Below are 23,882 nucleotides of genomic sequence, written 5' to 3' on the forward strand. Positions count from 1 at the left end.
CTTTCACCTTTGCAAACATTCCTCATCTTTCTTTTGCATCCCACCCACATTATGCCCAGAGAACAGTTACAAATTCATGCAGTTCCTTTATACCCTATGGGCCCTTAGCAGGGCATTAAGCAATGTCTCAGAAATTACACTAACCTGTAACATCTAGAATAGTTATGATAAAAGTATCTCCTGTCGTTAAAATGGAAACCATTCTCTTCTCTTATACCTTTGAGGAAAGTCATCAGTTTACAACAAACCTTATCAATTTAAGTGAGAATGAACAGCATATCAGTGGAGATTTTTTTCTCATTTTCTTCAAGTAAATTATTCAGTGATGGTTAGAAATGTTAAATGTGTACAAGTAATTAGTCCATTGTAATGTTTCCCTTAATTTTACAATATCTTCAGAAATTATAAATTCAAAGAAAGGAGAAAATAGAAAATAATTGAAATCAATAAGAAGGCTTATGGACATGCAAAGTTATTAGTAAAATACAAGAGTTTTAATTAAAGAAGCTGGCTTCTTACAAAGGCAGGCTGCTCTGCTGATTGATCAGGGGTGCTGGCTCAGCTCTTTCTCTTTCCCCCATTAGCTCCCCCTTGCTTTTCTCTGCTCTAATGGGATATTTACCACATCGGCACCTTCTTTTTAAACAACATTTGTTCCACAAAGACTGCAAACACAGTTACACTGCAGACAAATGATGTGTGGATGCATATATGCAAGTATAATTAGTGTATTATATTCATAATTTGTCATTCTGATTTCAGAATCTACAGGAAACTTTTAATTATCATGGAAAAAACACTAAAATTGAGTTGCTACTTTTTTAATGAAATTTTGAGGAACAAAAATATGTAATCATTTCTTCGGATTTCAAAGCAGTTCCAGATATAGGACAAATGTATGAAATTACTTACATGTATCTCTCAAGACTTTCCTAAGAATGAATAGAATTCATAAACCAGGTTAAGGATTTAAGCTTTTCCCTCCTGTGTTATTAAAAGAAAAAAAACTTTTAATATATTGTCACTGTTGAAAGTAATTTTCTTCATGTTCGTGCATAATGTTATAGAGGAAAACTGTAAAATAATTTCTAAGTTGCCCTAGCATATTCTATAATATCTTTATAGAAATGATGTGTAATATAAAGCATTGTCTGAAACAAGGTTTTATTTTGCTAATATAGTGATGCCCCCATTTACAATGATCTATAATAGAATAAATACACTGTCGGTATTTGTTTCTGTTCTATTTTTTAATTAAAAAAATAAGATTTTGGAATGATCTGCCTACAAAGTATATTGTAAGTAATTAGGAGTAAATTCTGCCACAAGAAGTTTTCCTTTGGTTAAAATAATGCATTAGCCTTAATCAATTCAGTGACAATTAACTGGGCAGAAGTAACAATCTATCCATTGGTCCAGTAGTGGAAACATACATGTCTTTGTTAATTTTTGTAATATAATATTTTAGTTTAGGAGACAAATAACTTTTGTAACCTGTCACCAAATGCTCCTACATTTTTCAGTTTGGAGTTAAGAAATATCATTCTTAAAGCAACTTGGCAGACTGAATAGAATATTGAGTGGTTATCAGCCTAGAAGATTCTAGTTAAAAAATATGCCACTGAAAATAATAACTATGACGACTTTTATATAAAAAGTAGGAAAAGGTTGAGAAAAGAAGAAGGTCATATTTTCATGTATTCTTTTGTCCCTTCTCCTCACTCAAAATGCAGTGACTAACGGAGATGACACTGGGCCTGGGAGGACAAAGGAATGTGTGAAATGAAACCAGCACCCTTCCTGATAACAGTGGACTAGAGAGAGTTGGCCTGATGTTGTGCTTAAAGATAAAAAGGGACAAGAAGCATCTATTTTAAATGAGATAAGTGTGCTTCATATATCTTGCAGGAACAGAGATAACTTTGTTCCTTTAATCATTATTATTTATTTCTTAAAGCTTAGTTTCTTTCACACCTACACCTATGGAGCTCAGACTTCAGGATTCCTGTTCCTATGAATAGAGAGAGTTGTCATTCTTACCAGTAAGCCTGCTAAATAATACTTCTATAAGCTTCAGACTTCACATAGCAGATAAGTTTGTCTCCCCTGACATGACTACATTAATCCACTGAATCAATTTACTTAAGCTGTGCTGTGGAGTTATGCGGCCATGATTTAACTGAGCTTAAAAGTACTTTCAAGTTAGAGTCACTGCTTTACATGTAATACAGCTCTCACTATCGCAGACTAAGTTGTATTTTGACCCTTTGCGGCTATGTGAGAAATTTTCTTGTCAAATTTATAGGGTCAGGATGCTCAAACATCAAAAAGGAATTAAAGAGAATGAAATCAAATTGCTTCAGAACATTAGACTCACGATTAAAATAGTAAGAGTAGTACATTCGGTAAGATTCTACAGGTATCATTTAATGACTTTCATATTTAAAAAGTTCTTTAGGTTGCCAACGATTTTGAAAAGTAATTTATTTAAATAAAAAAAAATCTTAAGATTTTAGAAATAAATAGTTTAGAAATAGCTGATGGATCCAGTTTACAGTCTGATCATTATTGAATTCTATCAAGGCACAATGACACACTTAAAGTATTGAACATGCAGTCAAACTAACTGTAACACTCAACCTGTACACAAAATAAGATGTATAGCGTTACTAAAATATGCTAAAATTTCACAAAATTCTACTAAAATTTCTGACTGAAAAGTTTGCATAGTGAGCCAGTATAAGCTGTCAATTTATACCACCCTTCTATTTCACTATTAAGAACAAAAACATTTTCTTCATTTCTGCTACTTAAAACTTCTGGCTCCTGCAGACCTCTCCTCAAGCTCACTGTGGTAAACAGAATCTTTGCTCCCATGTCTCTGTTTGGAGATGGCTTTAACGCTCTGTACCATTGTTTGGTTGTATCCTAACCAGTCATTCATTGCCATGAACTTTGCCCCAGAGCCTGAGCCATATGTCCTTACCCCTGACTTCTCAACTTTAGTGACACAGAGGACAATTCCTAGCACACTTGCAAAGAGGGGACACCAGTGAGAAGAGGTCAGCAGTGGTAAGGTTGGATGAGTGAAATAATTTTTATTTCCTTACTTTGTTTTCCTTTGCCAAAGTGATGAACTTTTAAATACTCTTTTCTTCTTTGCCTAATATACTGAAAGTCTCAAAAAAGCATCATCCATAAAAATAAGGAAATATTTGGAAAAACATGAAGATGAATACCTCCAGAGAAGCTCACTAAAGGGAATTTATTTCAATCATTGACAAATAATTTGTAAATAAGGTGAGACTATGGCTTTCAGATCCTAAAATGCACATGTATAGGATCAATCAACAAAAGCAGAATATTATTGAAAACTTGCACAACATACTTACTGTTGCTGTTTTTTGTTTGTTTGTTTGTTTTTTAAATTGAGTCAAGGTTCAGATATAAGTTTATCTCAAGTGGGCTTCAAGGTAAGTAAGACACTTCAATTAACAAAAGAGTCATTGTGAATCTAAAGGAAGCCTAGACAACTTTAAATTTAAAAAAATTGATCATGTATGTTACTCCTCTATGGGATATATGGATGTCTCATATCACTGTAGAATCTCTGAGGAGGTTAAATTTTCAAAAAAATAAAAAATAAAAATAATTCTAAAATTCAGGTCTTTCAATAAGTTTGTCTTTTAATAGTTCCAAAATACATTTTGCCTAAGTATGCTGTGCTCTTTAAATATATATAAGTAATTCATCTTTCAGGAAGCTCAGCCAGGGAGAGAGACTGGGAGCCAATGTCAAGGGCAAGCAGCCTCCCCCTCATTCCCCAGACGCTTTACATTCCCCAAACACTGGGTGTCAGGAGACTTCACAAGGTTCAACTGGCCCACAGGAGCTTCTTTCTCACCTCCATTCATTCAGATTTTAAATGGATTCAGTTTCCTGACATACCTCCTTTAGTTTATTATGCCATCAGCTATTATTTATTGGGTCCTTAATACATGCCAGGAAATACTTAAATATTTCAACTGTATTAGGGCTTTGAATTTCATTCTAAAAAAAGCAACCTTCTGATATGATATGTGTAATTCTCTCCATTTTATAGATGTGGTAGCTGATTTTTAAAAAGATGAAAGTGCTTGCCCATAACAGAAAGTGGAAACAACTGGAGTTTGAATCATCTGGCTGATTTCATATCCAATGCCCTCGATTACTGACTGCAGTGTGTGATTCAGTATGGGATACAGGAGACGGTTCCGTCTTCAGATGCAGAACACTTAGAAATCCTCAGTTTGAGTTATGTTTAACAACCCCTTTAATCATATCCTCAGCTTTTATTTCTCCAATTGTAAAATGAGGTTAGTGATAACTGTCCTCTTTAGCCCACAGAAAATTCACTTAGAATGAAGTTTTAAATGGAAATGTTTTTATAAACTATAAAGGTCATTGCTAATGTATATTACATTAAAATTCATACTTGTATATATTTGATACATGTGCATGTTGAATTTAAGTCTGACAGACTGTGGAATAGGCACAGTGATCATTAACTGAGTGTTAGGTTATACTGAACTTAATTTCTATGTAGAAATTTCAGATAAATTAAATGATTTTGTGTTTGATACTTTGATATAGAAATTATGGTTTGAAAATTTTCATAGACAAGACTTCTTCCCAATCCACTTGATGGCAAGTAATAAACTCTACTACATGTCTAGAAGAAATAGCATTTGGTAAGGTATCTATGGATAGAAGTGTACCTGTTCCTCGTGAATGCCAGAGTACCAGGAGGCAAAAGTATAACTTCTCCATTTGCATTGTACAAAGTACATGTAAAATGAGACAAAAATGAAATTATTTGATTACTTAAATTCTTTTAAATATTTATCATTTTAAATTATTTATTATTTTATTATTTTATTTATTTCCACATTTTTTATTTGTTAATAGCCTTATTGAAAGTATTACTTCTAATAGTGTTATTATGTACGACTTCTGATCTAGAGGAGATGGTATAGACTTCTTTCTCCCTGCCCACTGCATTCAACTGTAAACTCTGAAAAGAGCGAAAGAGGTAACCTCTGGCAAAGGAGAATTTCTAAAGTGTGGTAGGAGGAAGGCAGTCAGATTTTGGACCTAGCACTGGAGGAACAATACAGGGATTCTTAATCCACCTCCTCCCAAAGAGAAGAAAGAGATGTTTATCCACATCAGTGTTTTCAAGTGCCCTCATCCCCTGGAAGTAATTTCCTTAACAGCCATTGTGTCCCACCCAAACTAGCCGCCCACAGCAAAGGAGCTCTGATTCCTCTGCAAAATAAAGCAGGTAAGTCTGCAACAGCTTATTCTCTGCTTTGACAACTCAGAAGTGTTTTTTTCATGAAAGACTGGAGATCCTTACACACTTCAGTAATTCCCATGGTTACTTGTCACTTCATTACAAAACACTGTGATGAGTCTTCATTATTTTAGAGATCTGGACTTCTTACAATTGGCCACATCAGTGTCATCTCAGCATTGTGCACTCCTTGGTTTTGACTTCTCTGCTATTAAAACATTATCTCCAAACATTGTAATGAATGAAATTCACACGGCAGTCTAATCTTACTTTAGAATCCTGTTTAAAACATTCTTGTCAAAACATTCCTGCCATAAAATATTGTTTCTATTAAATAAGTTAATTTAAATCTAAACTGAGATACTATTTTTCATCTAACCCTGTGACAAAGACCCAAAAGATGGATAATGTACTGCTTTGTCCAGGGAATAGGGAGACGGGCAATCACGCACATTTCTCTTGGCAAAGGTAATTGTTAGCAACCACAACAGAGAATAAGATCTCTGTGGTGGTGATCTCTATCAAATTGCAAATACACCTATCTTTGACCCTACAAATGCCATTTCTAAGAGTACTGCAAATAATTCATATACATAAGGACAGGTTGAAAAAACAATGGCAGTATAATCACTCCCAATGGCCCATTTGTTAAAGATTTGGTCCCCACTCCTGGTGCAATCAGATGACAGCAGAACATGTAAGAGGTGGGGCCTAGTGGGAAACTTTAGATTATTGGGGGTGGCCCTCAAAGGCCACTTCCAGGCCCAGGCATTTTCTCTTTGACCCCACCATGAAGAGAACAGTGACATACAGTCTTGTAACAGCCAACAGGGCCAATCACTCCTGGAGTAAGAACTATAAAATTATGAGCAAAATAAACCCATTCTATTTTATAAGTTTATTATTTTGGTATTTGTTACAGCAACAGAAATAACACACAGTACAACATGCAAAGCCTGCTAATATCTGAGTAAAAAGGAGTGGGATATGTGTACATATTTCCTTGAGTATGTGTAAATTGTCTTTGAGAAGAATATACTAAAATTACCAATAATAATTATTGCCTATCTATGGTAGCTAAGGGACCAAAGAGGGACACAGGTAAAAAGGTAATTTTTACTTTATTCTATTATATTTTATGAATTTTTAATATGACATTGCTCACAAATTTTAAAAATAAACTGAAGAAATAATTTTCTATTGAAAATATATCATCTTTTACTTCTTCCTTTGGTGCTTGAAATAAAGCAATTCTCTTTGTCTTTTTGTTGTTGCTGTTATTATTATTGTTATTCAAACAGAATCTAGCAAAACATCATGAACTGAGACAAATTAAAAATCTCTAAACTTTCATTCAATAATTTAACAAGCTTCCACAATATATAATATTTGTATGTAAAAATCTCCAACAATATTTTCTGTCTTCTATGCTCATAAAGTAATATTTACTATTGTCACAATAGTGCTTTTCAAATAATATTCTAGTCATTGTTATTGCAGCAGGAAAAACAAGTATTTGCCATTTGTACAGGGCATTTTGTTTTCCATTTATTTTATTTTATTTATTTATTTTGAGTACCAGGGATTGAACCCAGGGGCGCTTAAGCAACTGAACCACATCCCCAGCCTGTTCTTTTACATTTTTGTTTTTTAAATTTTGAGACTGGGTCTCTGTAAGTTGCTCAGGAGCTTGCTAAATTGCTGAGGCTGGCTTTCAAATTGTAATCTTCCTGCCTCAGCTTCCCCAGCTGCAGAGATTACAGGGGTATGCCACTGCACCCAGTTGTTTCCATTTTTAAAGAAACCATTTATACCTAAGATTGGAAAGCTCCTGGGGTTAAAATGGCTTATGACTTTAAGCACGATGAAAATATTAGATATTTGTCTCTATACTCCGTGTGGTTTGATTTTAAATGCCTGAGCAATGAGGTTAGCATCATACCTATCTTACCTAATGATTAGTTCAAGAAACATACTCTCAGAGCAAGATTTATGTTAACAATAGGGAATCTACATGCATCCCTCACTTAGTTTATAACCCCTGTGCCTAGAATAGTGCCTGGAATATAGCAGGTACACAGTATACTTTTTGCCCTTTATTTTCCTATCAATGAATGGTAATATAACTGCTTGGGAAAAGTACTGAAATATCTGTTTTACCTAAAGTTGAATTAATATAATTTTGCTCACATTTTGGATTGTGTACTTCTACTGACATACAAATTTTGAAGTCTAACTAATAGCAACACAGTAATGTTCTGAAATCATTAACCTAGAAACTTCAAACAAATATAAGAAGCAACTACATATTATGTTTCATTTGACCATCTCAAACATTATTTTTATACTACTGAGTACTTACAGGTCTGACAATGATTTTCTGTTGGTCCCCAGCATCGGCCAGTACAGGACTTATGGCAACGTCCACCTGCAGAAGAGGAACAAGGAGGAAAGAAGGTCATGTACGTTTTAATCTTTCACTCCTGGATGAGGAGGGAATGCCCAAGGACATATCCCTGCTCTTTAGGAAAATTTTATGTCATACTAGAGTTGAGGCCTAGTGCTGAAAATGCTCACTTAAGTAGCAAAGCTTGAATGTTCTATCTTTGACTCTACAAATGCCATTTTAAGAATACTGGAAATAATTCATACACATAAAGACAGATTGAAAAAAACAATGGCAGTATAATCACCCCCATGGCCCATTTGTTAAATATTTGGTCCCCACTCCCAGTGCCATCGGATGACAGCAGAACATGTAAAACTGAAGTACAATCTTCTGGTATTCAAAATACTCTCAACATTTTATATGAAAAAGAAACAAATATGTTTGCAATATTTCCCAGAAAGTCAGAAGTAAATTGTTATATTAAATAAATTTCACTTTGTTGAAGATTTTTGTTGTATTGATCTCTTCTACTTGGTATAATTTCAAAAGTTCACAGCTTACTGATTCCAATAGATATTACAAATTAAGTTAATTGTTAAAAAGAAATCAAGTTTATGAAAGCGAGAATATATTCTTTGAAACACATGACAAAACATCAGAATAAAAGGCAAAAATCAAGCATTTAAAAGAGCTAATTTTTTTAGAAAACAATTTCAGTTATTCAATACATGCTTTTAAAATAGTTATATGCATTTTTGAATATTGGCCTTTAACTCTTGTGGTGGCTCTTAAGCTACAGTGAATATCGGCCTCAACAAACATAGTTGTCCCACAGAGAAATCCCCATAAGGACTCAAAAATAAAAATATTAGCTAGAGGCAATCAGGTAAGATGACTTTGTGTGAAGCTGGTTTCTGAATTTCATTCTAAATTTAGGCACATGGATTATTTTTAGAATGAAAAGTACACATGAAAGTTGATGAAAGACTAGCTGTTCTGTAACAAGCTTCCTATTAAACCTCTCTTAGCTTTCAGGTATTAACTGTGAATTCAAAGAGAACTATATTATAAAAATTATCAAATAGAGTTTACCAAATATTTCCATCTTCCCTTGATACGTGGTTTTCAAATAATCAGCTTGAACATTCTTACTGCTTAGAGGTTTATTTCCTTTGCAGTGAAAGTGCCTGAGTGATCCCACATGATAATGACCTTCAGAGTTATAATACAGATTCACCAGACACTTTCTCTGATTGACCTCAGCCTGTCCTGATGGTCTGCCCTCAGAAGGGAACTGTAGTGTTTCCAAATGAATACAATGCTCAGGATCAGTTCAAGTCATCTTTTTAAAAGTATGGGGATCCTTGCTACAGCAGAGTTTATTTAAAGCAGTTCTATCTGTGATCGCTGCTACTGACATCATCAGTGTATAATATCCTGTCACTCTGCCATCTGTTTATTTAGATCTAAACACATTATAACTACATAATGCAAGCTCATTCTAGTTGTCAGGAAAAGGACTCCATCTGGCCTGAACAATATAACTTTAATCAGTGATAATGATAATTATTATTAAAAACTTACTGGAGTTCCTTTGTACCAAGCCAATAAATCTAAATTGATTTATACCAGCGGAAATTAGAAAGGACTGTGAGACAAACTGGGAAGCAAGGAAAACTTTCTGAAGAACCAAACTTTTTTATGAGAAAATATCTAACATTAATATGCCTTCTTAGATGTGTTGAAATCCTTTGAATCTATTCACCAAGTGGTCTGTAAATTGAAGATATCTGAAGCAAAGAATGACCTGTCACTTATCTATGACTTCTTTAATTGTGTTTGAGCTAATAAAATAGTTAGAATTCTGACCATAATGAATAAAGCTATCTGGAAGGAAAATAAAAGAAAGGAAAAACAGAGAAACAGATAAGATACATTAATAAAATATATTTTAATATACTCAATATTTATTTTGGGGGAGGGTTACATTTTTTTGACTTTTTATTTATCAAGTTTCAATTCACCACCCGAATTCAGGCTCCCAGATTTCGCATAAAAAGGCCCATAAATATGTATGATGTTTATGTTTGTTTCTGTTAAAATAAATGCATTTTTTTTTAAAAGGTATATTTCTTGAAATATTGTTCATGGTTTTTTTGACAAGGTATCAGAGTCAAGCTCACTATTTGGAAATGAGTGACACAGGATGTACACCCCAAACCTTAACCCTGTCTGCTTGCTGCTGTGAGATTTTCTTCAGTAGTTTTTATTTCTCATCTGTATTTCAACAAAAATATTATTACTGGTATATAAGGAGGCCTTCAGCAACTGCTTCTCTTCCTGGATTTTACAGAATCTTCTATTCCTTCCATATACTTTGGGAACTAAAAGAAGATAGATGTTCCCTTAGTCTACACATTTCAGAATCCATTCCTACCAATACATTGGAGGGGTTTGACTGGCATGTGCTTCTATAAACTGTTGCTTGGCCTGCCCTACCTTGATTTAACTGTCTTCCTGGAGCTTTGACTCTTTTGGAATCTGCCCAGGGACTCAGTTCAGCTTTGATCTTCAAAATGGTACAATATATGATACATTGGTATCAATACTATTTTCATCAAGTTGTTGTAATAACTAAATATCACAATATCTGAACATAAATCTCTGTCTAGGGATTGTCAGAATTCACTCTTTACTACACTTTCAGACCTTCCATCTTAATTTGATACTTGTGGATAATTGGCCAGTAAAGTCCTATAAAATATTATAGTTAAATGACTTAAATTTTTTTTAGCCCTTTGTTTTCATCATTTCTACTGCACAAAAGTATCAAAGAGATGACGGGGTAGAAAAACTTACTGTTTCCATAGTAATTATCTGTCTAGCATAGGAACAACAACAATTTCTACTAGCTTTGCTTCCATCTATCTCCTCATAATTACTCCGTAAGCACCTTCATTGTTCTGTGTATTAGGTATGATGTTAAATATTATAGATAAAACATTGAGCTGAAACAGACATGGCTACCATCCTCAGAGAGTTTAGAATTAATTCCACATCATACTGAAAGGGAAAATTTTTGACTATTATGTATTTCATGTTTATTATCCATGGGACTAAGAGGAAAAGCCAGCAAATCTACATTTTAACAGCATTCTAACTCAGGTAAGAAGAGGTAGACAAGGCCACTTTCAGTGAGATCATCCCAATGTAATGCCTAGGGCTTAGAATTCGGCTATATTCTTAGCATAATGATTTATCTTTGCATCATCTAGAATGAGATTGTCCCTGAGTATTTCAGTGAAGAGGACAGTTATGGAGTCTGAAACGTCCCTTATTTGTCTCCTAACAGATATAAATGTCCAATTTCTTTTTTTTTTTTGTATTTTTTTTATTTTTACTGAACCCAGATATACTTTACCACTGAGCTAAATCCCCAGTCCCCCTCTTTGTTTTCTTTTTTATTTTGAGACAAGTTCTCACTAAGTTGCTTAGGGCTTCACTAAGTTGCTTAGGGCCTCACTAAATTGTTGAGGCTGGCTTTAAACTTGCAACTCTCTTGCCTCAGCCTCCTGAGCCCCTGGGATTATAGGCATGTGCCACCACACTGGTTCAATGGTCCAATTTCTTATTGAGGGCATTTTTCCTTCCCTCTGTATACAGTATTTTCTCTCTCTCTTTTTTTTTTTTTTTTTTTTGGAGGAGGGGTGGTACCAGTGATTGAACTCAGGGGCACTTGACCACTGAGCTACATCCCCAGCCCTATTTTGTATTTTATTTAGAGACAGGGGCTCACTGAATTGCTTTGTGCCTCACTTTTGCTGAGGTGGCTTTGTGTGATCCTCTTGCCTCAGCCTCATGATTCTCTGGAATTATAAGTATGCACCCCTGCACCCAGCCAGTATTTTCAGTAGCCCTGATTTCATGAGGAAAATAGACCACACATGTTAAGATAATTTTAGTGTAAATTAGTTTTATGAACTACTTATCAAGGCATAGGCTTTATAAATAAGGACTAAAAAGAGAAAAACTCAACAGATATTAGAGTATAAAAATGGGAACAGTATTTTGGGACACTGCCACTGCTATACAAATCTGTCCATTTCACTGTCTCAACCTGTTATATGACTATTTTCCATTGTTTATTTAAATAATTCTCTTAAAGCTATGTGAAAAAAATATGCCACTTTTTTCACTTAAAAATGAAGAATCTGACATGTCCATATGGCTTAGTGAGAGCAGAGCTATTTAAATTAATATCTGCTGTCATTATGATTCAATCAAAGAGATAAAATTTTTTAAAAAATAGAATTTTAAACCAATATTTCTGTTTTGGTAGTAACTATATTAATGTTTAAAATAAATGCTGATGATTCCATACTAGCATTATTTCAATACACAAGCAATCCCCCTCTGCTTTGACAATTATTCATCATGGAGTTAGCAAACAGGATTAAGTTCATCTTTTATTCTTGTCCAGAAGATGTTACTAAAAATGTAGCTTTTGCATTCCTTTTTAGAAAGTAGAGTCCTTGAGCTGCTCTTATGTTTTCAAGAATCATAAATTCATGCTAGAAGTTTTGCTTGTTTGTGTGACCGCCTGACAGGAGAGATGAGATTCAATATCTACCTCTGTAATGCTTTCTGCAAGTAATATGCCAAAAGAGTTGAAGAGTTACAAAATATGAAGTCACTGGCAACTGTAAAAGATTATATCCTAACCCTGCCTCTAGCTAGAGGCAGTGCAGTCATATCCCTGGATTCTTCTTACAATCCTTTTAAAAACAGGCACTGTTGACCTCTTAAAATGGCTTTTATTGGGGAAAGTAGTGAGAAAATAATATCTTTTTCATGAGCATATAATTCATAAGAGGGAATGGAACATTTACAGAAGGCCGACATTAAACTAGTCCAGGGGGGATAAAAAAATGAGGAAGTTGGTGTCCTGCCCTCTTAGAGCTTTCAGGACACAGGAAATAGAGAAACAAGAAGGTAATCTTCATAAATCATAAAATGTAGTAGAACATAGGTATGCATAAAGTGGAGAGGAAGGAATTGAGAAAGACTCTGCAGATATGATGCCCACTTTGTCCACGAGAGAAGAAACAGTTTTCCAGGCCCAAGGATTAACCCAAGCAGTGACACAAAGGCCTGGATGAGCACAGCTCTTTGCTACCATAATATACAGTTTACAGTCTCTTGAGGACAATTTGCAGGACTCATAGCAGCTGGGGTTTGAGTTTACAATGGGAGCTGGAAGCCTCCCATGAAGTTTGGAGTTCACTCCGCACAGGTGTTATGAAGTTGGCCAAGGTTTTGGGGCATTGAAATGATATGATTTGACTGGCAGTATAGACAATGGTTTTGTGTCATGGTTCCCAAAAGTTAGTATTGACACTTGAGTGGCTTGTGCAAGATGCTGGTTTTATAGTACTGGGTGAAGTACTGTGCTACGGATTCCTGATGCTGGTAGATCCAAAATGAGAGAGTGTAAAGAGATTATGACTTGGAATATAATTCAAAACTTGGTTAGCACCCTGGCTACATCTTGAAACAATATTTAAGTGTTAGATGTGATCAGATGCTGAGTAGTCAAACTCTTAGACTTGGTGTTGAGATCTAACAGTCTCTCATATCCCAGTGTTTATTCCTTAATTTTTGGACAAATTTCTATCAAATTGTACTTTTTACTCAACAACACTCAGAAATACATAGATCTTACTCAAATTTAAATTATTGTAAACCACTCATATAATCTCAATAGGGTTCCAGCAATGACATTAGTAGGAGTTAATGACATTATTGTAATGTGGAGTTGCTCTTCTGTATCACATGTTCATAGTTCCCTTGTTCCTCCCTGACAGTCCCCATTGTCCTGTGTTTATTCATCCCCCACTTTTGTTATGTAAATTGACTTTACTTTTTCTTTCAGTCTCAATTCAATTTTCCTATCTTTCCTCTTACTTTGAAAGTTTATTATTGAATAGAAACTTTAACTTTTATACATTTTGATTGTCAGAAAAAGATGAGCAGGTATTTTCACTTGCTTTGGAAGATAAAGTTAATTAAAAAAATATATTGTTGGAAATTTTCATTTCATTATACATTTAATAAGGTTTAGTAATTCAAAATATTTTAAGTAGTTATTATACTGAAACAAAAATTGGTATTGTGGACCTTGTTAAACTACGTTATTCTAAAGATACCATCATGTTATTCAGTCAAGCAATCAATGGTACAAGGATTTAGAAAAGCATATGTACTCATATGATGAAGACATATTTTGAGCAGAAGTGTGAAGTATATCAAATTTAGTCTGCAACACTTCTATTCATCCTACCACAGGGTCCCAAATCCCTACTGTGATTCAATAACTGCCAGAGTACACAATATCTTCCCCAGCACCACCTCAGATAGAGCTTCAGAAGGGATAGCTAATGGACAGACCAGTTACTGTGGCACAGAGATGTGCAAAGGTTGGAAAGGACTAAGCCCTCTGTAAATTGTCATTCTTCCTCGGCCCATCTGGACATACAGATCAATCCCAAGGAAAAATAAAAATGGCAGAAATCCCAGGAGTAGAAGAATGGCCAGGTAGAATAAGGTGGAAAAATCTGTGCCATTGTCCCAAACCTCTCAAATCATGAATAGAGGCAACCAATTACTCTATTAGCATGTTAAGCTTAGGGTCTATTGTCATGTATAGATTCAAGTGGAATAGCCAGATCAACACAATTTCCACAGTCAAAACCAAAATTGATAATAATATACTTAGAACTGAAGATTGTTGATCATTGATTTTATCTGTAGACTCCTGTGATCCTAAGAATCACTAATAAAAGTAATCTAATGAATATTATGGCAAAGACAAAATAGACATAAACAGATTAAAGGAATAAGATTTCTGAATGAATGCAAAGATCCATGATATTACTATCCTAGATATACTATACTCCTACCAACACACATTCAAATTCCTTTAAGTTACTACAACCAATAGAAATGAACTTCAGTGAGAATAATATTAAAGGATCCAAATACTTTTAGAAAAGTCATGCTACTAATAACATGAAGTGACTAAAAACTAGAAGAAAAAACAAAGTTTTTCCTGAGAAAACAAAGATACATACACACACACACACACACACACACACATATGATGTCAAATTTTATAACAAATCAAGCAATTAAAAAGCATTAATTTTCATTTTATAACTGTTAGTACAATGTAGAATATAAGAATTTAACCTGCTATAGAATAGATTTAGCTTCAATTGATGTCAAATGCATTTCTGCACTATAGATATGAAATCTGAACAAATTGAAATACCCTACCAGCAGACTTATTGAATACATTAAAATGTGTCTGCTGCTTGCAATCAACAGCAGCAATAATAATAATACTTACTATGAACACTCCAGGGGCCTCTAAGAGCATCTAGGGGCATCCTTCAGAGTATAATCTGTCTACATGATACCCCTTACAGGTTTAAATTTGCAACCTGTTCAGCCATATGTGGTGGGATATTGTAAGCATTTCACCTACATTAACTCATTTAATTCTTGTACAACCCTAACATCCTACAAAATTTGTATCTATAGCCCAGACAATGTGGAATGCAAGCTTGTGCTCCCATCTGCTCACAGAATTTCTCCACCTGCATGATTATAGGCATTTGAACATTTTTATGTCCAAAATTGAATCACTGGTCTTCCCACCCCATCAAAACATTATCCCTATAAAGACTTTCCCATCTCAGTCAACAGAAGCTCAATCCTTCCAAAAGCTCAGGCCAAATATTTGGATTTATCCTTAGCTCCTTTTTTTTTTTAATTTCACAACTTGGATCTAAATTCATTAATATATCCAATTGTCCTCAACTTCAAAATGTGTGTAGTATTCAATCATTTCCCACTATCTGCTTCATTTTCATTATGATAAACCATAATCATGTCTTGCTTAGATTAATTAATCTTGCCTGATCTCCTAGCTTCCTCTCTGGCTCCTTTACAATATCTTCTCAATATAACCATAGTGATCTTGCACCATATCAAAATTCAGAAAAATATAAAATAAAAATTATTCAGAAACAATTGCACTATTTTTGTTTTTAAAGTATATATTGTTTTAAAATAATACCTTATATAATTTTGTGATTTATTTTCACTTTACATTATATCTTAAACATTTTTCAGACACATTAAGCCAATGTGATTTTCATTTCTTTCAGTGGATTTACCATCTATCATATAGACATTCCACAATTCAATGAGCTATTTTGTATTACAAGGTATTTTTGTTGGAGAATATAGGAAATTGATATATATTTTTAAATAAAAATTAAGAAAATGTTTCTAATTTCATGCCTATTTTTTTCAGAAGATTCATAGTTTGTTGAAGATGATTTGGATATAATAATTTGACCATGTCTTTCACTATATCCTCCTTGAAAGCACTGTTGGGACCTGGGGTAGCTGTAGAGAATGGAGATGAGTGTCACATATATCAGAACAGGTGATGAAAGGATTTATGTACTGGCTCCAACTGAGTGCCAGAGGTCTCTGTACACATCTATCATATTTGACCTTTTCGTCACCAAGTTGGATAAAACATTTGAAATATGCTTGCCATATTTGCAAATGACATAAACTTGAAAGGGGGTAGCAAATGTTCTTAAGTAGGATAGTATTCAGACTTAAAGGGGATTTGATAGATGAGATGATAAACCAAAACTAAAAATGTAAAGTTCAATAGCATCAATGTAAATCCCTGAATTTGTGTTTCTAATCAATAATTCACATAAATACCCACAGATACACACGTATACACAAAGTCTGTCTGGATGAGACATGTCAGAATTTTAATTATCACTCTGCTATTGAGTGTGTTATTCCTTAGGCAGGTTAATTAACTTCTCTCACTGTTTTTGCTTTGGTCTTTGTATTGAAGTGTTCACCTTAGGCCAACACCACCCTGCACCATGCCATCTAGACAACACTATCCACCTCGTCTCCCTCACTGTATAGTCTCATATTTATCAGACACATTCTGCACAGTGGCTTATGTGTTTTACACATCTCATTGAATTTGCAACATAAGTGCATTCATTACTTGCCTTATTCCAAAAATAAGAAAATGGAAAGAACTTTTTAAGTGGAGCTAGAGAATTGTCCTTTATAGTATGTCAGCCCTTCTTTATGCATAGCATGCTCACTAGTCAAAAATGTTTGCTCTAGCCCATTTTTTTCATTTCTAATTGGCAATTACTTTGATTCTACTACTTGTTTATTAAAGCACAGCAGTAAATGGGTCTAAAATAAATGTCAATTAAATATAAACACATTTTAGTATTTGGCATGTATTTCCAAAGGAGAATGTGATAGGAAATTAGAGACCACAGTTTAGAGAAACTAAAATTGTCAAAATACTATTGAGTGCATAACCAATTTCAATATTGTCAACGGCTTTTCTAAGTCTTCATAAATGAAACACTTAGAGAAGCAAGTGCTGGTAAAAAGTAGAAAATACAAAATTTTACTAAGTGCTGGTAAAAAGTAGTAAACAGTAGCTTTGAAATCATTTTTTAAATATACCTTTAGTCTCCATTATTTATCATTGTTGGGATCTGAACAAAGAACTACATAAGAGCTGACTTTCCTCATTAATAAAATACAGCTGATGGCACCTACTTCATACATGGGATAGATATCATTAAGTGGAATAACATAAAACTCTGGCAAGTAATAGCATAAGTCAATGTTAGCTCCCTTCTCCTTCCACCACAACACTGTATATAAAAATATAGGAAAGCAAAGAGAAATAAATAGATGGAGAGACTAAGATGAAATTATATGGCAGATACATCACATATTTTGAATACAGAAATATTTACAATAGGTTGAAACGATGAGTACGGTACTATAGGTCAAGTAATAGAAAGGCAGGGAGGTGTCATAAGTAGGGGCTTTGGCAGTTTGGCAAATTAGGATAAGTGGGTAAGCAAAGGTGTTTTCCTGCTTTGAAAAAGCACAAAGAGCCCCAGCCTTAGCAAGAATAAGACTTAGAATCCATCCAGTGATACTCACTCTGCGACTGGAACTTTACTGTCTTGCAAACTCCAAGTAGGTGCACATGAAGGGAAAGAAAGGGCACAGGGGGTGAATTTCAAGGTATGTTCAAGAGAGGGAGACAAGGCCCAGGATGGAGTCAACCTTTAGATGAATAGATAGATGTTCGTCAAGCTGGGGTCTCAGCTTACTCCATGGCCTTTGTCTGTAAGATTGCTAGTCAACTTTAATGGATCCTTGAGCAGCTGTAACCACCCACATGTCCATTTTCTGAGAGTGGTGTCACACTTGAGAAATGTGACTCAACAGGCAAAACATAAACCAAAGAAATTTACTCCTTTCAAAGGGACATTAAATGGGATCCAAAGCATTGCCTATGGCAACAGCTGTAATCTTCTTCTCTGAAGTCTGTTACTCACCACCTCTCCAACCCCAAGCTGTCTCTCTTCCTGTTCTCCTGTCATGAAACTCCCCCCTTCTACTCGTAAAACCCATTGTATCATTATGTGAGTGATGAATTCAGACATTCTCTCCAATATATTTTTTATTCCATTTGGCTCTCTGGTATAAATAATTTTCTCCCCACTTATGCATCCTGAATGTGCCTAACAACCTAGGAATAATTTGTGTTTGTGTGTGTGTGTGTGTGTGTGTGTGTGTGTGTGTAGGATGCAGGACAGTTTGATGGGATGAAAGGATTAGGGAGACAGAATGTTTGAGAAGGTGAGAAGGAAAAATTGTGAATATTCCTATTTGTTATCTTTGTCCTTCTCAGTCCGCAGTTCTTGAGGAGCAATGTACTAGCTCCATTTCCCCCATGAGCATAAAGAAACGGCTATACCCTATGTATAGGACAGTCTCCACAGGTTGTCTATTTTCATCCACTTTCCACCTGACAGACCCAAGGATAGACATATCTCCTCTCCTCTATGAATTAATAAGAAGAGGATGTTATCATGAGGAAACTGAGGTGGACGAAGTTATTACAAGTTCTTTAAAGGAAAGAACCATTTCTTCTCCACATACTCAAAATACAGTAGACTTCTCAGATTGAATAAAGCAACATTTCTTCTACTAAGAGACCCATATTTTCACACCATCACACTAACAACAGCTTCTTCAACCCTGAGTAAATTTCGAAAGGTCTTATAATGTCTGTGGTTTGGGACTTTATAACTATGGCTGGGGCCATTAATCTTGAGGCCTCCCTTTTTTTTTATTATATCTGAGATTGAGACTGAGTTTTTGTTACAGATTGCTAGCCTGTACCAGCTAGTTGCAGAGATGAGACATCACTGAGACAGATAACAAAGAAAAATGGGTAGCAAATTGGAAAAGATTAGGTAGCAGCTCTACAGTACTATATTAAACAAACTCTTTTGAGGTATGGCAGCCAGAAGTCTCACCTTGTGTGACTTCCTTTTTTTTCTCTCCTTCCCTTTCTTTCTCTCCTCCCCCCACTTCCTCCTCTGCCTCATTTGTGTGCAAGTGTATCTCTCCAAGTTTTCACACTTAAATAAAAGTAACCCACATTAACAAATAGGGGTGCATTTCTAAAATGCCATTGTAAGCCTGAGGAATGAAAATGTGATTTTAACACTGATGGAGGCTAAAAGAAAGTGACCCAAGAGAAATTAGAGTAAATAATAAACCAAAAATGTCTTGGTGTAGAATGTTTTTATTAATTCACCTTTAAGTTCATACACAAAAACCAAATTTCAAGGATAATGGATTTATAATATATTTTTACAACCCAAGTCCATCAACGAGCTATTTCAGTGGAATTTCTTCTAGATATACAAGTAGACTGATTTTGAAATTAAATTATCATTTACAGAAAAAAAGAGATATGATGTGCAAATCACTACATATACAATATACATTCATTGTATTATATTGCAAACTATTTATGACTAAATATCAGTCCAACTACCTATCATTCAGCCCTAGTTTTTTTTTTTTGTTTTCTGAAAAAATATTTTTGCCTTGTAATCATCCAACATGAAAGCCCTTCAAATAGAATAAAAATCCTTGTCAGCTAACAATATTAAAGTATCAGTTATAGCTCAGAAATATTGAAAATTTGTTATATGCACAGTATGGTTCTAAGAAATTTATTTCTCATGGCATCCTTTGAAGGGAATCCTACTACAGATTGTGAAAATGAGGCCAGATATGTTTAATAACTTGCACAAGATTACCCAAGTAAGTGATGAACCTGGGATTGGAGCCCATGCATATTAGCTCTAGAATTAACACCCTTAACCAACTCAACCAAATATATATTTGGTGCAGTCATTTGAGATAAAGAAGGAAAGAACATCCAAAACAGATTATAACACACACAGGAAAATTAGCTCATTGTCACAGTAAGACCTGGTTTCTGTTGGAGTTAGTGCAAATACTGCAGTTCATTAGATTTTTGAAAGCCAGGAAACCCTTAGGCAAGGATATTGAATGAGACACTTATTCAAATCACTTAGGAAATGACTTATATAGCATTTGAAAGATGATCTGGGGTTTCATGTCAAAATCTTAATGCATGTGATGAATGAGCAGAGTTTATCCAATGACAATGGGCAGGGTGGAAGGTGCCACAGGTAGATGGTGGGAACCTTAGAGAAGCCACCTCACTCCCTATGCTCAAGAACAAGCTGGTGGTTATCAATGATGATGGGAAGTTGAGAAAAGGCAGAAAAATATTTAGGGTAGGACACAGAATAGTGATATTTTTATAGGAGGAACAGATTTCACTTATAAACACTAAAAATAATGAAAACTAATATTTGTGGATCAATTCTAATGGGGCAGGCACTTTTAAAAAATATCTTTATCATTTTCCCAATTCACTCTCATGTGAGAAAAATGAGGAACAGAGAAATAAAGCAATTGCAGTCAGAGACCCACGTAGTTGGTTCAAGCTGAATGCAGACCTTGCTCTCAGTCACTAGGCTCCCCTTCAAGGTAAAAATAGAGGAGTCACTGAGCAGAGGTGAAGATTCAGGAGCTTTGCCTTGGAACAGGGTCAGGTAAACTGTTTTGGTAGGGAAGATAAGGACCAGAGAGAAAAACAGTGATGTCTAATTTTTGTCTTTATAGTTACTCATTTGCATATTTAAAAAGTATTCAACAGTGTTGCACTCTTACTGTTCTATTATCTACATCTATTATTTACATCTCTTGATACATCTATTATCAATGAAGTAATGTTTTGTTTTGATTTACTCTTTCATAAGAATGTGATAAAACTTCATGATTCATAATTTATCTTCCTCTACAGAACCAAAGCAGACAGATAACTGTCAAGTAAACAACTATAAGTACTCTTAGACACTTATATGACTTAAAATAAATAGCAAGTCTTTTCAATAAAATGTGATATTTAAAATTATGCGGCATAATGAAATTTGAAAAGGTTGAAGTGATGCTTATTCAACACTGCATTGCCTTTAAAATCTTATAGATTTATCATTGGAGTTTTCTTAGCAAAGTCAATTTCTTTATTCTGGAAAACATACTTTGGCATATGATTTAGGTAACTAGTTGTATGCTATACTGTACTTCTTAAGTATAGAGTTTGAATTGATTCTACAGAAAATATTTTTGAAAAAAAAAACCTAGATCAAAATCTTTGTTGAATAAAATGTGAAAGGGCGAGGAGAATAAAAATGGTTGGTCAGAGGACCTACTTTTGAGATGGCTTTTCCTTTGTGCAATTTTTTATTCAAGCTTTTTCATTTCTTTTATATATTTCCCTTACTTGTATTTTAAGGAGAACTTTAAGAGAAATGTCACTGCATAATTTCCTCTCCATTTTTTCTTCCCTACTTAAAAGAGCACCTACAATTGGAAAAAGAATCACCTCTAAATAGAACATAATTTGTTCTTGTCAGGCAGCAAAGAATTAAATTGAAGGTGTGTACAGCTGCTTGCAACCATCTAGGCTTGAAAGATTGCTAAGTGGGTTAGCAGCTTGATCCCTATCTTCATTGTACCCCCATTTCTTGCTAGAGATACCACACCCATGACCCTCACCCCAAGAAACCAGCCATCTCTCCCCGACCTTTGCTGCACATCTTGAAATAAATGTAGTTCAATAAGAGGATACCAAAAACCAAGGGGGACACACATAAAAAGGGAAACTTGAATGTCTATACTAATTTTCATTTATATGTAATCACCTTCCTTTTGCCTCCTAGCTTTCTTCAAGTGATAAGGAATTAGAGGGAATAAAGGGGAAATAGTAATCTTGAAATACTACTTAATTGGGAAACTGAGTTCTATGAAGCCACTTTCACTAGTAAACAACTGATGAAATGGTGCATGGTAACAAAATCTGTGAGTGACAGTTACAAAGCAGGACAGATGCATTATCACTCTTGCCCATTACAGAGAAAACAAATCAGAGAGAAATAGAAGAGGGTAGTCCTGAGGAGTCATGTAATTGTTATTCAATTTATATAGTTGTCTCCAACTCTGAATATACAACCAAGGCTTTATATTTTTTAAAAATCAACTATGGTGTGCTTTGTAAAACACTCTAACATTAATTAGATACATACTAAGTAACTGAATCACTATGCAATATTATTCAGTAAAGCTATTTCTTGCTTTGGTTAAATGTAACTCAGTTTTATTAATCTAGCATTTCAACCTCTTTCAGGCTTAGGATTCTTTCCAAATCCTCATATAACAGGATGATTTAAAGCTGTATATAAGAGATTTTTTTTTGAAAAATTGGAATATTACTAGATGTTTATTAATGCAAATCACATTGATGTCCCTCATTTTATATTTTTTGACACAAAATATTTTTCCATTAAAATATGTTCAAAGCAAAGTTAATTATATTTTATATTTATAAGGAAAGGTAATAAGAATCGCTAAGTTCCAAAAATCTCCAGTTCTTTTAGAAGCTCATATTAAAACAAAATAAAATAGGAGTTTCTACATCAAAGAAAAGCTGATTTTTTTTATTGCTTGGTCTACTTTGTAACAGTGTAGAAATCTTTTTCAAAATATCAGTGACTTTTAGTTGAGTCATCATACATATTTTTCAATTAAAATTCACTTTTATTAATGAAAAGGCTTATTGAAATTTACGTTAAATTTTAGAGTAATAATAAAATCTAAAGGCTGTCCTCACATGGACAAATGAGCCTCAGAAAGCCACTATTTCAAAAAATCTACATGCTTCTCCTTTCACTGGACGTAAGCACAGTGCTATTTCTAGAAACTGCAAACTGCTGATGTTCTTAGAGACCCCAAATGGGGCTCCTAATAACTACCTTACAGTATTTGAGAATGAGAGAGAGAATTCCTAAAGTATGTGTGATAGACTAGGCCTGGGTCCTCACAGGCATTGAAAGGCATGCTATTGTTATTTTTTAAATTAGTGACAAAGATATTTCACATAACAATAGCACACATTATTGAAAAAGAATCGCAGATTTGGCAGTTGGCTCATTTGTTGCAAGTCCAGATGTTCCAAATAAGAATATGGCCCACACTTTGTGCTTCGTAATAGGCTTTGCTAATCAGTTTACCAGCATAGAAACCCTACTCTAGGCCAGTGTTCCTTACATCTGTAATCAATAAGAGAACTTTGAGGACAGTCAGATTTTCAGCCCTAACCAATATTCATTCAGGCAGAATCTTTAGGAGTAGATTCTGGTGCATCCCCAAGTTTGGAAGTGTTAATTGCCAGTAGTTACCTGAGGACATAAGGAACCTTGTCCTTCTGTGATAATACACCATCATGCTAGACAGCATCCCTACTGGTCTTTTTATGTAAAAATCCTTTCTCTTCCAACAATATGTGGTCATGAAGAAGATTTAATGTTTCTTGGGTGGAAACTGAATTTAAAAATATTTGAAAGTGCAAATATTCCATTTTAAGAGCTGAAGCAATATGTTCAGGGGTACAGAGGAGTTGAATCTTTGAGCAGAAATTTTTGTTATTTTGAAAAGGCCTATTTCTATAAGATTTTTTGTTATAAAACAGAAACAATGTTTACTCATCATTCTTAAGGAAACCTTGAATGCAAAAGTCAACATTCATGTAGAGGCTAAGTATACCATTTAATAGTT

General features: G+C 34.4%; 1 protein-coding gene across 1 annotated transcript in view; it reads right to left on the reverse strand.

Annotated features, from left to right (window-relative positions):
- LOC107138388 (receptor tyrosine-protein kinase erbB-4) overlaps positions 1-23,882 on the reverse strand; it is a 780,863-nt gene that overhangs the window by 51,764 nt on the left and 705,217 nt on the right. Inside the window, exon 4 of the mRNA XM_048808979.1 lies at positions 7,698-7,763. The gene's annotated coding sequence lies outside the window, so the exon portion shown is untranslated. The remainder of the gene's footprint in view (positions 1-7,697; positions 7,764-23,882) is intronic.

This window comes from Marmota marmota, unplaced genomic scaffold (assembly GCF_001458135.2).
Source record: "Marmota marmota marmota unplaced genomic scaffold, marMar, whole genome shotgun sequence".
In the NCBI taxonomy this organism is placed as follows: domain Eukaryota; kingdom Metazoa; phylum Chordata; class Mammalia; order Rodentia; family Sciuridae; genus Marmota; species Marmota marmota.